The sequence below is a fragment of the Anolis carolinensis genome, chromosome 1 (genome assembly GCF_035594765.1).
Source record: "Anolis carolinensis isolate JA03-04 chromosome 1, rAnoCar3.1.pri, whole genome shotgun sequence".
NCBI classification, from domain to species: Eukaryota; Metazoa; Chordata; class Lepidosauria; order Squamata; family Dactyloidae; genus Anolis; species Anolis carolinensis.
The window spans coordinates 254,087,311-254,106,366 of NC_085841.1; positions in this window are offsets into that span (position 1 = coordinate 254,087,311).

Consider the following 19,056-nt stretch of genomic DNA (forward strand, 5'->3'; position numbering starts at 1 on the left):
TTGAGACTTAGCTTTAACACCATGATAATGAAAGCTACCAAGGCCACTGAAAGGGTTCCTTTTGGCACCAGAGACATCACAAGCTGCATTATCTTCTTGGCAGTGAAACTTCAACAGGAACAGCAGCAACAACAAATATTACCCCATATGTGTCACCTGAAGCAGCTGGCTCAGGACTTCACCATACCACTTCTTCATGCCGTATTATTCTGTTTCAAATCCGTCTCAGTCAGATTTCATCTACACTGTGGTATATAATCCAGTTTCTGAATCAAGATTAAATACTTTGAGCTGGATTATATGAGTCTACACTGTCAGTGTAGATGGGGCCTCAGTCTCATGAGGGTTGCTGAGACTCTATTGCAGCCTTGTTGCATTTCTGCTTTAAGTGTCTGGGATCCTATTCTTCTTTAAGAAGGATCCCATTGCTAAAAGCAAACAAAACGGGCAAATGGGTAATGAGAGTGGACCCTCCATATTCTAAATCTGGAAGGAATTGCCCAAGATGGCAGACCTGATTTATCTCCTCTAAAGTTCAGACTGAAACCTGGAACAGATACTGAAAAGGAAGCCATTGGTTTACCCTTCCTATCACTCCTTTCCAGGTAGCCTTTTCTTTTCCTAGGATTCTGTCTGAGGATGCCATGGAGCAAGATGTCAGTTCCTATTAGACTGAGGCTGGATCTAAACTGCCATATAATCAAGTTTCTGAACCCAGATAATCTGTTTCGAACTGGATTCTATGAAGCTCCTTCTGCATTGTGATTGACTGCAATTGGGTGCTTCTCTAGCATATCTATTATGTTGTTTTGTTAACATCCACTTAGGAATTTATACTAAAAGTTACATTTTCGTGGAAGACAACTCAGAAACCTGATGAAGGGAAAGCTTCCCGAAACGAGGTTACAACAACCCAGGGACCCTTGTCGTCTATTTTTGGCATCTTCAAATACATTGTTTATTTTGGGCATCTTCAAGAACATCACAAGTATCATTCAAGTAAATATTGACTTTTTGAATTCAAGTCACAACCGAGAAGAAAACGGCATAGTTTTGTCTGGACTAGAAACCTCCCACGGCAGGGAGAATTCACAACAAGTTTATATATTCGGTCCTTTAGTTTGTTAACTACTATTAATTGTTAATATGTTATTTTGATGGTCGAGATACATTAAACTGGTGGTTACATATTATAACCATTTTAATCAGTATTTACAAGAGTAAACAACTTTTATTTTGTACTATATATAGATATCTGTGCTGATAGATAGAAGCTTCTTCTACACTGCCATATAATCCAGTGTGTGATCCCAGATTATAATATGCTTTGAATTGGACTATACGAGTCTACACAACCATATAACCCAGTATCTGATCCGAGATTATCTGAACTCTATGGCAGTGTAGACTCAGATAATCCAGTTCAAATCAGATCCAGCCTAAGTCTACACTGCTATATAATCCAGTTCAAAGCAGACCTGGATTCAGAAACTGGATTATATGGCAGTATAGATGGGGCCAGACATTTGGGATGTTGGATGGGGTGGGGGGAAGGAAATAATTATTAGCAATGCAGTGAAAATGGAATCAAGCCTCCCCTTCACAGCTGCCATCTCAGTAATTCCATTTTGCCTGCAGCGATAGGACAAATTATCCCATTGAATTGAGAGTAATGACATTGTAGGTGAGGAAGATTTCATGCATTTTGTTATCTGATAATAAAATGAGAAATTAAGTTCAATTGGAATTTATGTTAGAAGAGGGACAAATTTGACTATTAAGTTTATGTTAAATTGCCATTTAAATTTAAGTTAAAAGCCAGCACTAAAAAGCCTTACCAGAAAGCTGAAAAATGCCACCAGCGATTATTACTGATTTATGGCTTTATTACTGATTCCCACGTGGGTCCCAGGGAAAGCTTTAGGGTTAAGAACTTTGATTTCAGTTTTCTGGGAAAGATGAACAGCTCCTGTGAGGTATCTGGTGTCAAACACTGGAAGACCACCTGGATGCAAAGAAGACTGCTACCTTCTGTCCCACTTGTCTTTGGAATTAATTGATGTGTCTTGAACTTTCTTGGGTTTTTAGAATGTTTTCTCATTTAACTATTTGCAGTTTAATTCTGGAATTAAGTTAGACCTGAAATTTTAACTGAATTCCATCACTATAGTAAAAATATTTTCAGCTGCCCATTTTTGTTAGAAAAGTTCTGAATTATCCCCCCTTTTTCCTTAATGCTCACATCTACACATACACCAAAGGCTACAGTACAGCAATATGGAATTTAAAGAGGTGATTAAATTAAATGATTAAAGTCATCTATGGTTGGACTCTTGCTTGTGCATCCTCTTTGCTTTTATAACCACACTTTATAGAATCGTAGAGTTAGAAGAGACCTCATGGGCCATCCGGTCCAACCCCATTCTGCCAAGAAGTAGGAAAATCGCATTCAAAGCATCCCCGACAAATGGCCAGACTCTCCTTAAAAGCCTCCAAAGAAAGACCCTCCACCACACTCCGGGGCAGAGAGTTCCACTGCTGAACAGCTCTCACAGTGAAGAAGTTCTTCCTAAGGTTCAGGTGGAATCTCCTTTCCTGTAATTTGAAGCCGTTGTTCCATGTACTAGTCTCCAGGGCAGCAGAAAACAAGCCTGCTCCCTCCTCCCTATGACTTGCACTCACATATTTATATATACTATCATGTCTCCTCTCAGTCTTCTCTTCTGCAGGCTAAACATGCCTAGCTCTTTAAGCCGCTCCTCATACGGCTTATTCTCCAGACCCTTGATCATTTTAGTCACCCTTCTCTGGACACATTCCAACCTGTCAACATCTCCCTTCAATTACGGTGCCCAGAATTGGACACACTATTCCAAGTGTGGTCTGATCAAGGCAGAATAGAGGGGGAGCACAGTTTCCCAGAATCTAGACCAGTGGTTCTCAACCTGTGGGTCCCCAGGTGTTTTGGCCTACAACTCCCAGAAATCCCAGCCAGATTACCAGCTATTGGGTTTTCTGGGAGTTGAAGGCCAAAACAGCTGAGGACCCACAGGTTGGGAATCACTGATCTAGACATTAAATTCCTATTTATGCAGGCCAAATTCCCATTGGCTTTTTTAGCTGCCACATGACATTGTTGGCTCATGTTTAACTTGTCCACAAGGACTCCAAGATCTTTTTCACACATACTGCTATTGAGCCAGGCGTTCCCCATTCTGTATCTTTGCATTTCATTTCTCTGCCTAAATTGAGTATCTTGCATCTTGCACTCTTTCCTTTTTATGTGTTTAACAATTGTGGCAGAGTCATCATAATTTGATCCATGTGTTTCTGAAATGTGTATTAGAATCTGGACAAACTCTACTTGTTTATGGGATGAGGGGCAGAGGATATGTGGTTATCCAGATGACATTAGACTGCATTCCCCATTAGCCATAGTCAGTTTAGCAATTGGTGTGGGATTATGGGCAGTCCAACAACCACTGAGGCCAAGATTGGAAAATTTACCATTCCAAGAACTCCCATGCTAGTTGAGATATTTGGGGAGTGCTCATCCCAAAACATGCTATTTCCATTCTCTGATGTGAAACATTTTTGTGTGTGTCAGGAGTGACTTGAGAAACTGCAAGTAACTTCTAGTGTGAGAGAATCGGCCATCTGCAAGGACGTTGCCCAGGGGACGCCCGGATGTTTGCAGTTTGCAATCCTTATGGGAGGCTTCTCTCATGTCCCCGCATGGGGAGCTGGAGCTGACAGAGGGAGCTCAACCTGCTCTCTGACCTGTCGGTCATTAGTCCTGCCAGCACAAGGGTTTAACCCATTGCACCACCGGGGACTCCTATGTGAAGCATTAAAGACACACATTTTCCTTAAGACATTTGGTGGGTGAATAGTGGAGGGTTTATATCTTGCTAATTGCTACCTGCTCTGAGAATTTGGACAGAGTGGGAGGCCAGACAGACACTCAAGTCCTGGTATCTCAAGTTACTTATGGGTTTAAGTCTACAGTATTTAGATTTTGAACAGTGATTACAAGTTATTCTCGCCTTGTGCTGCCGATCTTTCATTCAGTAGAGCGCACAACATGTTTGCTCAGTGTATATCCTTCAGTAAATTCTGTTGTCAGACTTTTAAAAGGGAGAAACTAAAAGGCTTCTAATTTTAAAAGTGGGAAATTATGATCAGCCACACAGCTGTTTATTCTAAATGTAATCTCATTTCAACAACTCTAAAGGAAGTGTTGATGGCAAATCATGACTAATTTTGCTGCTCTTTCCATTTCTCCGAGTTTAATATTGTTAATTAAATTAGATTCTCCCTCCCAGATGTTTATATGACAACAACCAGATGCCCTCCTCCATTCCACAAATGGTTGATTTTTAGCACTAGGAAGAGAAGAAGACTATAAGGAGGAGACAACTTTTAACATGTCTTCTTTAAAGTGGAAGCACATTTCAGTGTAAATGTCTGGCCTTGTTTCAGTTCTGGCATAGCATCGGAAAAGAAAACAAATATGGGATAAGTGATTGTTCTTAAATTCAATAGTGCCTTTGAATAATAATAATAATATTACGATCTGTCAACTGCAAAAGGCCACCTTACTGGGATCTGCACGCATCCTCTGAAAATACATCACACAGTCCTGAACACTTGGGAAATGTTCAACTTGTGATTTTGTAATATGAAATCCAGCATATATATCTCATTTGCTGTGTCATACTATGTCTTTGTGTCAATAATAATAATAATAATAATAATAATAATAATAATAATAATAATAATAATAATAATAATAAACACCTACATTTTGTGCTGCCATAGAAACCATCTTTAGCTAGCTGATTGCAGTAAAGATTTGGGCCTCTGGCTTTGCATTTATTTCCACCCCGCTTTTTAAATATGAAAAATGATCCCTTGTTTCTTTTGATACACAGTCTATTGATCACATTTTTGGACTGAGGTTATTTTTATAGGAAAAAGCTTTAGAAATCGCTTGAGACTTAAATGATGGGAATTGTATTGAATCGAAAAGCGGAGTGTGTAGAGGGTGGCTCCATCTCTACCTGGTTGGATATAGATCACTTCAGATTCAAATGGAGAGTGGGACGTATGACCCAGGTATGACCCAGGTGTTTATGGCCTTGATGGTGTTGCCTCCATTGAGCTTGCTTTTGAGAATTTTTCTGACCCTTTGTGTGTATTCCTTACTGACCACAGTCTTCACATGTTCATGCTTGATGTTGTCCAGCTGTAATATGCCCAGATATTTATAGGCCTCTGGCTGGTGACACCTTATTGTTTGGCCATTGGGCATATTGATGCCCTCACTTTCAATTATTTTTCCCTTCTTCAATGCCACTGTCGAACATTTGTCCAAACCAAACTCCATGTTGATATCAGTGCTAAAAATTCAGACAGTGTTGGTCAGAGATTGGATTTCAGTTTCCGTTTTCCCATATAGCTTCAGGTCATCCATGTACATCAAATGTGAAATTTTATGAGAATTCTTAGATGTTTGGTAGCCGAGATTTGTTTTTTGTAAGATTGTTGACAGAGGGATCATGGCAATAATGAAAAGCAGAGGGGACAATGAGTCTCCCTGGAAAATTCCTCTCCTGATGTTGACAAGTCCATAACTTTCATTTCCAACAAACAGTTCAGTTTTCCAGTGCTCCATCATGTTTTCAATGAAGGTGCCAACGTTTTTACTAATCCCGATGGCATCCAGGCACTTGATGATCCAGCTGTGTGGGAGTGAGTCAAAGGCCTTTTTGTAGTCAATCCACGTCATGTGAAGATTAGCTTTTCGGCTCTTACAGTTCTCCAGAATCATTTTGTCAATCAATAACTGGTCTTTTGTGCCCCTGCTTTTCCGTTTGTTGCCTTTCTGTTCATCTGGCAAGATGTTTTTTTCTTCAAGATAGTCTTGAATTCTGTCAGCTATGATGCCAGTCAGTAGTTTAAACATAGTGGGCAGACACGTTATTGGCCTGTAGTTTCCTGGTGCTGCTCCTTTTGCTGGATCCTTTTGTATCAGGTATGTTCTTCCAGTTGTTAGCCATTCACTGATACTTCCTTTCTGCAGCATCTCATTGAATTGTTGGGCCATTTTTCCATGTAAACTAATCAGATGTTTGAGCCGAAATCCATGAAGTTGATCACTACCAGGCGATGTCCAGTTCTTGACTTTTTGCACTCGTTTGCTGATCATTTCAGTTGTTATTTCCATCTGTTCCATTTTGTTCTGTGAGAATTTTCCTTCAAACTCCTTTATCCACCCAGCGTTTTTGTTGTAGTTCTTATTGTTTTCCCAAAGCTCTTTCCAGAATTTCGTTGTCGCAGTTTTCTCTGGCTTTATGGTTACTGTGTCTGTTTTTTGGTTCAGGCTCTGATAGAACCGTCTTTGGTCTGATTGAAACAGTTGATTTTGTCTGTACTGGATGATTCTGGCTTCATACCTTTCAATTTTTCTGGCTGTTGCTGTAATTTGTTCTTTCACAATTTCCAAAGCTTCTTCAATTTTTCTGGTGTTCAGCCAGTACTTTCGGATCAGGTATTGCTTGATTTTGTCATTCTTCAGTTTCTTCTCTTTCATATTTTTCAGGTTACTTGCATCTGATCTAAGCTTTTTGATTTTCAACTCTAGCCTGACCTTCCACTTTGGTTTTCCAGTCGATTTTCTTTGGGGCTGCCTTGGTTGTAGGAGCCCAAGCTCTTCTGTTACTATCACTGCTGCACTGTAGGCATACTGGTTTGTTTGTTCAATTGATGTTATTTGGACAGTAGAGAGTACTGCATTCACATCTTTCATGAGAGGCGCCAGGTGTCTCTTGAGCACTGTTTTTAGAGTTGGGAGCCGCTTTCTTATTGCATTTGCTGCAGCATGAGCCATGATCTTATCCTTGAGCTCTTGTTGTCTTGCTGTCAAGGTTCCTGGTGGTTCAGCAGATGTTTCAAGTGCTGGTTCATGAAATTCTTGCAAAAGCTCCACACTTTCTTCTGGTTCAATCTGTTCCACCATTCCAAGTGTTGCTGGAGTCTCTGCTGCTGTCTGTGCTGTGGTCTGATGGTAATTTACTTTGCAAATTTTCTGGATTTCTTGGAGTTCAACTTCACTGAACACTTTGTTTCTGATTATGAATCTTCGTTGGTCAGCCAGTCGGGGTTCTGTTATCTGTGAGTCAGGGTACTCTTGTTTCCACAGTTGATGCATCCTTTTTTGGTAGCCACGCCTTTGAGGTTCAGATTTGTAGTAGCATTTCATAATTGTGCGGTTTTCTGGCATTGTGTATTTCTGCCACTTCTGTGACTGTTCATTTGGGGTTTGATGATTCCGTAGCCCACTTGTCAATGGATGTCCAGAATCAGCAGCATCCACCGCGGTCCTTTTTATCCTGGGCGATGACCGAGCCAGTATAGACTTCGTTTGGGTTTGTTTCTCCATAATGCTAATGGGTTAGGTGCTCTTAGTTCTGCTCCTCAGCTGAGGCCTCTCTGGCTTGGTTGGACCTACCGGTAGTTACACTACCGCCAGCACAGCCCTCAGTCATCATTGGAGCAGTTAAGCCCCCCCCCCCACCACATCAAGGCGGCACCTGCGGGGGGGGGGTTGTTGTTATTATTATTATTATTATTATTATTATTATTATTATTATTATTATTATAAACATGTCTGTATTTCAAGATTTACCACTATACCATATCAGAGAAAACAGTCCTCAGGGGTCTTTTCTGCCAAGAAGAAACCCAGGGCGGTTCCATACAATGGCAGATTGTAGTCCACACCCCAGCCCGAAAAGCCTGTGCTTTCCATACGGTTGTCCATACGTCCTCCTTCTGGAAGAACACCGAAACAACTGAACCCCCCTCCCCCCAGCAAAAAAAGACTTTAAAAAATAAATTTACTTACCCAGCTGCTATTAAACTGCTGCCAGAGGTTTCCCTGGCATGTAGAAATGATGCACCAGTAGAAAGGGGGGGCAGGAGCGGTTTTCCTCCACCCTGGCATCAGAGAAATGCCAACCGGGTAGGTAATTTTCTCTTTTAAAGTCTTGGGGGGGGCGTTAGGGAATTAGAGCCCTTTCAGATACTCTGGGCTGATTCAGCCTGGAAAACGCAAGACAGCTGTGTGGAATGCCTCCTCAGAAATCCCAGGACTTCTGAGGAGGCAGTCCAGACAGCACCCACAGCTGGAAAGACCTGGGTCTTCTGAAAGACCTGAGTCTTTCCAGCTGCCAAATTCTTTTGGAACAAAGCAGGTTTTTCTGCTTTGTCCAGAAGGAATTTGTTTTTACACGGGGCATCGTTTGGACACCACACATTGTGATGTCTCATGGGCCTTGTAGTCCCGTTCCTAGTGCTATTGTGGCAGATGAGGAGGAAAATTTGGGATTTCCACCGGTTCAGCTTGAATCGGAGCCTCGCCACCTGGAGGATGTTTGTCCTCAGGAAGCTAACCAAACAAGCCTTGGGCAGAATTCTCCCCCGTTTTCCCGAAAGGACAATTATAATAGAGATAGAGGAGCGAGGGAGGCTAATCGCTGGAGCCTCAGAATCGCTGCCAGACAATTAGCTGATTAAGTCTGCTTCCCTTGGGAAATTCTAAGGAGTCATGCATCTGGACACAGTTTGGGTTTCACTTCTTGTTCTCCAGGGAAAGTGTTCTATTGGCGGGAAAACAAGATCCTATATAGGGGTTTTGCCGCAAGGGGAACCTTGCGGAGTCAATTTGTTCAGCTTGAGGAGAGAGATCGTGTGTGGACTACATACCCCAGTTCCCTGTTTCCTGGATCGAGTTTTCAGCCTTGTCTTGTTTCACGGATCAAGTTTCCAGCCTAGCCTTGTTTCACGGACTTCTATGGACTCAGTTCATGTTTCATGTTTGCCTTTTTTCAAGTTTTGTTTTAGCCAAGAATCAAGTCTATTTTCCAGCCTTGTTGTCAAGCTACTTTGGATTTTAAGGACCCTGTCATTCCCCACACTTTGCTTGGCAAAGTGTGTGTTTCGGTCAAGTGGATTATAACTTTGGACTTTAATATCTTATATTGGACAATATATTTCTGGACTATATTTGACCTCATCAGAAAGGTCTGCTTCTGAACTATATTCTTCACTTGTTTTTATTGACTTTATATATTTCTTTAATAAAGATATTAGATAGATTCTGGTCTCTGCGCATGGTTATTGGTGCTCTGCAGCCTGGGTCCTGACACACATAAAGACATGGGAGAGATGTGCTGTCTGGATGCGCCCTCAGTTCCTGTCTAGGGATAGTGGCCAAATCTGATGTTTCAGACTTCCTAAACCTTGCTCGGGCTGTGATGGAGCTACCAATATTGTCTTATATGTCAGCTCTTTTGCCCTGCCTTGTAATTAATAGTCAGTTTTACAAAGAGAGTAAAGCTTCAAGTTGTTTGTCAAATTATGTATTCATTGGACATACAGTGCAAATTTTAATGTATTAGATTAGAAGATATGGCCCTGGGATTTCCTGACCTTAAAAGTGTTTAACATGTATAAAAAAACTCATTCAGTCTCTATAATCCTTTTTTATGTCTTAGCTAGCAAAGAATAATAATTGTTAAGATAGTAAGATATATTATGTTATATATATATATATATATATATATATATATAGCTAACATTGCCATGATGAGTTTTTTTGTAGGTCAGCTGTTACCAACAGTGCTATGGAGTTTGAAGGGGCACGAACAGGGGCAAAAAGGAAAAGCATGCCAAGAGAAAGGCACATCAAGCCACCCTTTGTCAGAACCACATTCCCTCTGGTGGTTCTCTATGTTCTCATTGTGAAAGACCATGCGGATCTAGAATAGGTCTCTACAGCCACTTACGAATCCACTGCCTAGGGCCAGCAAGATGACCATGATGGCTGAATCTAAGGGCACTTCAGACAGTGTCAAAATGCAGGTTTTCAAATTGGGGCAAAAAATCCCGGGATCTGACGGCAAGTCCACACACAGACCTGTCAGTCCTGGGAAATGCTCTCCTACTTTCCTCACACCTTCCTTTAAAAAAAATAATTTTTTTAAAAATAAAGTTTCAGGTAACATTTACAACAAAAATGTGAGAACGAAAAGGGGGAAAGAGTGGGGGAAGTGGATGGAAATAAAGAGAAGAAAGAGGTACAAAAGAGTACGAAAGTTTGAAGGAGGGGACAAACAACTCGAAGAAAAAGAAAAAAACAACCTTAAACTTAACCAATCAGCCAAACCAAAAAAACAAACAAAAACAAACAAACAAACAAAACAATGTGTATATATATATATGTATATATACATATACACACATACATTTGTGTATATATATATATCTACATACACACATAAAACAAATCAAAACTACAAATCAAACAAATAATAAAATTGACTTCCATCTCTTACACAGATTCTTTACATCTTCTTACATTTGATCTATTTCCACTATATATTCATTTAAATTAACATCGTCATTTGCTTTTCTCTTAGAAAGTTCTTTATCAAGTCCCAATTTGTTTGCCTTTTTGGTATGCCATTATTATTTTTAGTAGATATGTCAATTTGTCCATATTCATAATTTCCAACACCTTGTTTAACCAGCAGCTTAGCTCAGGTGTTTCTTTATTTTTCCAATGTTTGGCATATGTCATTCTTGCCGCCGTTGTGAGATAATTAAACAGAATTTCTTTATTTTTATCTTTTTCGATATTAAGCATCCCCAAAAGAAAATACTTTGGGTCCAGTTCTACCTTAATCTGCAACATCTCTTGTATTTTTTGGTGGATTTCCTTCCAATATTTCTTTGCCTTTTTGCATGTCCACCAACAGTGGAAAAATGTTCCCACCTGGTCGTCGCATTTCCAGCATCTGTTTGAGGCTCCTTTATAATAATTTGATAATTTTTGAGGGGTCAAATACCAGCGGTAAAACATTTTAATCCAATTTTCTTTCAATTCTATAGCATATGTAGTTTTTAGTCTGGAGTTCCAGGCTTTTTCCCATTCTTCTAGATAGATTTTTTCCCCTAGATTTTTAGCCCATTTGGTCATATTTTCTTTTATTGCTACCTTATCTGTCTCCCATTCAATTAATTTTGCATAGATTATGGATATTTGTTTTTTTTCCAATTTCATTACTTTATCCCAAAAGCTCTCTTTTTCTTCAAATCCCAGATTTTTATCTTTATTATAATACTCTTTCAACTGCATATATTGGAACCATCCAACATTATGAAATTTTTGATTGATTTCTTCCTGACTTTTCAACAAATATTTTCCATTTTCTTTGGTTAAAATATCTTTATATCTGGGCCAAATTTCTCCTCCTGTTTCTCTTCTCTGGCATGCTTCTAATGGGGAGATCCATCTGGGTGTTTTCCAATATAATTTCTTCCTATATTTGTCCCAAATTTTTATGAGTGAGGATCGGATGAAAAGATTGCCAATTTTTTTCCCGTTGTTTTTTTCCCATACCACAGGTATGCATATGCCAACCTGCCCGTAAGTCTATACCTTCCAATGTTATGATTTTAGTATTTTCTAATGTAGCCCAATCTTTCACCCATATGAGGCCGCATGCATCGTGGATTTTACAAGTCCGCAAGATGGTGGGGGGGGGGGGGGCGGTGGAAGGTTTTAAAATTATTTATTTGCTGGACCTCATATGCGCTCATGTGGAGATCCTAAAGTAAACACAAGCAGATTTCTTATTCCCCCCCTCTCCCTCTCTCCTTCGCCCTCCCTCTCTCTTGTCAGTAGTAGGCCTCATGTACATTGCCATTATAAGACAGATTGAACTGCACCACATGGTCAGTGCAGACTCATATCATCCAGTTCAATGCAGCTAAATTGCATTGTATGAATCCACACCAGCCGTACAATGCAGTTCAATATCCATTATAAAGGCAATGTAATTTTTAATTTAAAAAAAATAGTTAAAAAACAAAAAAAGGAAAAACAGTTATTTACATTCACCACCAGAGTATGCAACATACAGAAACAGTAACAGACACAGTAGACAATACAGTCCCTCCATCCCCTTACCTGTGAACCTACCAACGTGGACTTCCATCCCTGCTTCCTATGATACCTATACCCTATAATACCTACCCATATAAGTTCCTTAAATAGTTCAGTGTTTGCCTTCTCGCCAAGATATGGTGAAGGCCAGCTGACATTTATATACAAATTCTTCATTATTTTTACCTCAAAGACCGTTAGACAGCTTGGCCATCTGTATGTTATCTATTAATTTTTCTCTCCAATCTCTCTTGAGTGGTTCTCTTATTCTCTCTCTTCACCCAATTCTAAATTCAAGCTCAGTTTAATATGATAAACATTAGAAGAAAGGAATAGTTGCAGAGTTCTCATTGCTTTCCAACTGTGCTTAGATTTAGCCACCTGCGTGTCTGTGGCTCCACTTTCTGACAGCCTAATCAGTTCTTTTGGGCTTTTAAAATGTGCACGTGCACTGGAGCAGTCAAGGGGCTTGAAAGGAAGTCACGTGTTTTGCATGACTGCAGGGATATACAGTCAAGTGAAGGTGCACACTTTTGGGCAAAATCAGGGTTTAAGCACATTTTTTAAACACCTGTTTTTCATCTGTTAATTCAATTTCACCCGCACTTTCCCCTAACATAATTTAGCCACCATCTCTTTTATCCCAGTTACTTCTGGGGGTTTTACTGCATGTGTAGAAGTGCCCTACATGAACAACAGGATCCTCAGGATCCCAAAGTATGATGTTTAATAGCTGATAATCCCAATACATTTTGGCCTCTATGGTTTTTAAGACCTTCTATCTAGGGGATACTGTTAAAGAAAAGGTTTCCAAAAATTCTAATCAAATTGATTTGGATATCATACAAAGGGTAGAAAGGGTAGAAAGTCTACTGACAGGTAACAATAAATTGTAAGCTATCATTACTGTTGATATAATTTTTGGTAGTATGATACAGGAAGCCTAAGTGCAGACTGGGCCCCCTTCCACACAGTTGAATAATATCCCACATTATCTGCTTTGAATTGGAATATATGGCAGTATGGACTCAGATATTCCAGTTCATAGCAGATATTGTGGGATTTTCTGCTTTGATATTCTGGGTTATATGTCTGTGTGGAAGGACCCTAAGACACACTCTGTCAGCCTCAGATGAAGGCAATGACACTCCCACTTTGAACAAATCTTGCTCAGAAAACATGACAGGTTCATCTTAGAGCTGCCATAAGCCAGGCAACATAAAAGCACATGATAATGTAACAACATAATAACAGAGTCCTTTTTATCATTAATGTTCTGCAGATCTTTGGTTTACACTTCTGAAGAAGGCTTAAAATATTTACAGGCTTAAATATGCTAAGGTTTTTTTTATCTTTTGAACATAATCTTTGACTAACTAAAATTCACATTTAATCAATGAGACTTGCACATGAGTTCTTACCAAATTTCCATTTGAGGAGTAGATCTCTTCTTCTTGGGACTATAAAGTGGGTTTTGATCTTTGTCGTCTATTCACCAGGGCCTAACATCATAAAGGCAGGTACTGAGTGAACATGGAAACTTAAGTAGGGTCAACTCTGGTTAGTACTTGGATGGAAGACCATCAATGAATGCCAGGTGTCAGAGTTATATTTCAAAGGAAAGAAATGGCAAAACTATCTCCAAGGATTCCTTGCCTAAGAAAGCCCTTTAAACTTGGTAGGGTTGCAATAAGTTGATTGGCAACTTGAAGGCAAACACACACACACACATTCTATCTACCATTCTAATCTGTGTTGCTCTGCCTGGACCAGTAAGAGCTTGTTATAGGAAATGTAACTTCTGCAAATGCTTCTAGCAGACTGGAAGCTGCAGGGATAGGGGGAAGATATGCAACAAATTCTCTCCACGAATGTTAATAATAATTTTAATTTAAAAGAAAACACAAAGCAATATTATGGCTAAGAATTTATCTTCTGTTCATACAATGCAGGGTTTAGTGTGGACCCCCTGCCTTTGATTTCTTACTTTTCTTTGGCTTGTGTACCAACCAATTCTTGTTAAATATTTATGGACAAGATTAAAGACTTTATAAAACTTTGCAGCTGGCAGCTGTCCTCGCCTAAAGGATAACACACTGAGTTTTCATTTTAATTGGATAACTATGTGACCAAAATATACAAACCTCAAGGGATATGCAGGCATTAAAATATGTAATGTAGGTCTTCAAAAAAAATGAAAAATATCCTTTACTTTCTACACTTTCTCTTTCCTTTTCATAGCTGTTATACTCAGAGACAGTTTCACCTTCGAGTATCTATAGTTTTCTTTCATCATTAAATTTCTGAAAAGGTATTTTATTGATGTTGTACACCTAAAGAATTGACGTTGTACATCTAAAGAATTAATAGTAACTTCATTCTTCTCCATTCAGTTCTCTTCATTCATATTACAGGTTGATCATCCTTATCTGGAATTTGAAAATCCAGACTACCCCAAAATCTAAAATTGCCCATATGGGTGGCTGAGATAGTGACACCTTTGTTTCCTGATGGTTCAGTGCACATACACTTTGTTCTATGAATCAAATTATTTTTAACAATTGTATAAAATTACCTTTAGGCTCAGTATTTTCAATGTATTTGAATCATAAATAAATGTAGTATTTCAACTTGGTTCCATGTCCTAGATATTTTGTTATGTGTGTATATTCAAATACATTTATTCCAAAATCTGGAAAAAATCTAAAGGACTTCTGGAAGCAAGCATTTCAAAATAAGGGGCACTCAACCTATATTAGGATCCCCTTTAATAAATTTATTCCCACCACCCTTCTCTTGTATTTGGTATTGACTTCACAAACCACTGTATGGTGATGCTGTGTATAAATACAAGCTGTCTGTAGATATTGACAGCTTGTATAGGTGACACACTGCGCCTCCTGTCCGCTTCTGACTTGTCCCCTTCAATTCCCACTGATGGAACTATTTCATCAGCCTAACCAGTCCATACTCCAGGAAATAATGCTGGCTGCTCACTGGAGGAAGGATATCAGAGGCAAAGATGAAGTACTTTGGCCACATAATGAGAAGACAGGAAAGCTTGGAAAAGATCATGATGCTGGGGAAAATTGAAGGAAAAAGGAAGAGGGGCCGACCAAGGGCAAGGTGGATGGATGGTATCCTTGAAGTGACTGGCTCAACCTTGAAGGAACTGTGGGTGGTGACGGCTGACAGGAAGCTCTGGCATAGGCTGGTCCATGAGGTCATGAAGAGTCGGAAGCGACTGAACGAATAAACAACAAACATCAAGTAACCTTTTGAATCCTGGCCATTGACTGTAAAGAAAGTGAGTCCCTCCCTGGTAAGACCAGACCCATTTACAGGCATCATACCTATGGGGGGCTGTGTGACTGCATAGAAACCACCACATCACAAAGGGCTGAAAGTAACAGCATGTGCCGATTTTAGTCCAAGTCACCCATGGAGCCGACTGGCTCCCATCCCGTGATGTCAGACCAGCTCTGTGGGTGAACACGGGAAGGCAACATGGGAGAGTTCCTGTGTTGCCATAGAATGCATGGGGGAAGCCATGCACACCATGTATGCTCATGCACACCATGTATGCTCATGCTTCCCCTATCTGATCATCCTCAGTTAGAGCCCAGCGATGTGGGACATGGGCCGCCAGATTCCCCAAGCCCCTTTACAAACTGGAGCAACACTGGCGGCCCTGTGACAAGGTCTTTTTTTGTCCAGTGAGAAAGCACCCATGCAAATATTTGTCCATAGGCAAAGCCCTCCATCATAGTAGTTAGTCTTTAGGCCAATCAGGAATCCCACTCACAAGAGAGGGCTGCACAAGGTCCTTTCCCATTAATGCTGCATGCACATCCCTAGGGTACACAACTAGCATCCACATTTATTTAGGAGCAGTGTGTCATTCCCATGAACCCAATTTCACTGAATTTGTTTGTGAGATTACTTGAATATTTCTTATAATATTTCAAAATAATACTATTATAACAATTTAATACATTAATAATGTAATCAAACATATGACTGGTCATGTCTCCCATCCTCCCATATATAGTTTTTCTTAATGCCACGATCCATTCTTTAACATAGTTTGGTAGAAAATATGTCACACATCTATGATATATTACATATATGATGCATTGCTATGTATGTGTGATGCACCATATTTATTTATTTATTTATTTACAGCATTTATATTCCGCCCTTCTCACCCCGAAGGGGACTCAGGGCGGATCACATTACACATATAGGCAAACATTCAATGCCTTTTAACATAGGACAAAGACAAACAACATAGCTCCGAGCGGGCCTCGAACTCATGATCTCCTGGTCAGAGTGATTGATTGCAGTTAATTGCAGCTGGTTTGCTCTCCTGTCTGCGCATACAGAGTACAATGATATACACAGTCTCAAAAACAATCTCAATATTATCATTAAATAACGTGGTAAAGGAGAAGCATTCTGATTCCCTACCCCTTTTTTTCTATTCTTCCAATTCCATACTTGTGAAACTTGTGAAAAAATATGCACAAAGATTGCCATGAAAGTTTCAGATTGAAATTCTTCTCCGGTTGATGAGCAGCTCATCAGTAAAAGCTTGGAGCAGCAAGCAAAGTCAGTGGTTTCATATGAAAAAAAGAGTTCAATGACCTCAGCTATCCTGGTGGGAAGAAATCTTGTGTCTGTGGGTATAATAGTGAGGTTCTGAATCTCCTCTTTCCCTAAGCCTGACCTTGCTTCAGGTCTGAATTATCCAGGGCAGCGACAGGACTGTTTGATACTCTTTGCCAACCCTTTGCCTCTAAAAGGCAAGCTTAACAAAATAATTTCCGTTGTTTCCAGGCCTTCTGCCTCCCTTTGCTTTGCATTTCTGTAGGTCTCAGCCACTAAACATCCAGATTGGGATTTTATACATGGCTGAGATAAGATAAATTGAGCACAAAAAAGCAATTAAAGGGGAATACAGAGGGTTCTTGCAGGTCGTTGCAACCTCCTTTATTTCAGTTTTTTGTACTGGAGGCTTAGAAGTGAACAGACTCTCAAAATGGTTCTTGAGAGCCTTTATACAGAGTGACTCCAAAATGTAGATTTTAAGATGGAAGGGGGGGGGGGCAGGGGGGGAACAGTATAGGAAAGGAATTTCCTGAGGAATTAGGCTTCACCGTCCTTGCAATCCAAAGAGAGAATGAAGTACCTTTTATCTCAGAGATGGACTTGCTATGTTGAAATTATATTTTGTGGATTTAATTAACATTTCTGTATATGTATGGTTATTGGTAGTATCTGGAAGGGAGTCATCTTGCTATCACCTGCCACTTGTACAAGGCATGTTTTATTATTACTTAATATTTTGCCTTATTAAACTTATGGGAGCCCAAAGTCCTTTATAAACAAGCATAGCCTTTATCTCAAAGGTCATGAAGGAGAAAGCAGACAAGGATTCAAATTAATCCCTAGGTGTGCTTGTTCCGTCCCCCAGGACGATGGTTTGCCTTACTTATTGGTCGTTTGTTTGTTTTCCCTCCTTTGCATTTTGTTTCAGCCTCTGGCTGCAAAAGCCCAGGAAAGGTGGCTTGAAGTCTGCAAGAGCTGGCTGCAGTTTTCTTTGCAATGATTGGTCAAAGAGTACAACATCTTAGGACCGCCCTTTTTACCAGGGTCTAGTCTCCATTTTAGAGTTTCATTCTGGCTATAGTCTTCCAACGTGCTGGAGCTGTGCAAGGCTAACTGGGACAAATCATCCTCAAAACCAGGCCAATCTAAGCCTATCCAAATTAGATAAGTATTGAATTATACTGATCTGGAATAGGAAATCTAGTTAGAGGAGCAGGGTTATTCCATCGCTTCTAGAACTAATCTTTGCTGTAAAGATAGGGAAGGAAAGAGTTTCTCCTTCTAATATAGACAGCGTGATTAGGGTATAGTGGTTTTATAATCACCTTTGCCTTCTGGAACCAGGGATAATTCTGCAACTAAAACCTATGGAAATTTGTTTCATTTTCTGCAACTTTAAGATCTGTGCCAGGTTTACAACCTTGTATGAATAAACATCCTTTTTTGAAGTTCTCCAGACTCAGTCGTTCAATATTTTAGGACAGCTTATAGGGATTTGCAGTTCGCCCGGATAAAGGACGGCACGTTTCAGCTTTATAGTTTTTTTTTATTGTCTGGCGGACGGCTCAGTTTTGAGGACGATCAGCGGTTTTCCGCTTGAGCTAGCCTGCACGGCCATAGAGACTTTGATTTTGTTGGTCTGTTGCAGTGAAGCTTGCTGCCATTCCTTCAGCCTCTGCAGTATCCTGCTCTTCAGCTGCGGCTGTTTCTGCAATTGCACGGCTGTGCAAAACCCAGCAATCTACCCCGAGCTCCTTCGGTGGCAGGTATCGAGCCGCGGAGCTCCAGCAGCAGTCTTTGGGCTCACACAGAGGTGGTGAGTCCAGAAGCACCAGGCCGGGACCCAGATAAGCCTGGCAACTCCAAAAGAAAGTTCTGGCTGAGTCTTCACAGTGGCTAGGATCTCGGCCGGGACAGTCGCCCGGCGGTGGTGACCTGCCTCATGGTCCGGCGGTGGTGACCTGCCTCATCATCCTGCGGTGGTGACCTGCCTCATTGACCTGCGGCGGTGACCTGTCTCATCATCCTGCGGTGGTGACCTGCCTCATTGACCTGCGGTGGTGACCTGTCTCATCGTCCTGCGGTGGTGACCTCCCTTCACAGCGGGGAGGAGGCGTCTCTTCTCTCCTCCTTTCCAAAACCAGCCTCGGTGCTCCTTCGGCGGCAGGCCTCGAGCCGCGGAGCACAAGGTGCTTGAAAATTTGGCGAAGTCGCCATTTTGGCAGTTTACGTCACTCGGGCAAGGGAGGTATCAAGTGGCAAGTTGCTGTCAGTTGGCATTTTGCAGCTTGCCTACCAAAGTTTGGCGCCAAAGGTCACAATCTTTGTAAAGTATAGTTACTTAGTGATATATATTGCTATGGTTAAGTGCTGTGAATTGTATTATATATTGAATTTGCTTTTATTGTAAATTTACTTGCAGGTATATTGCA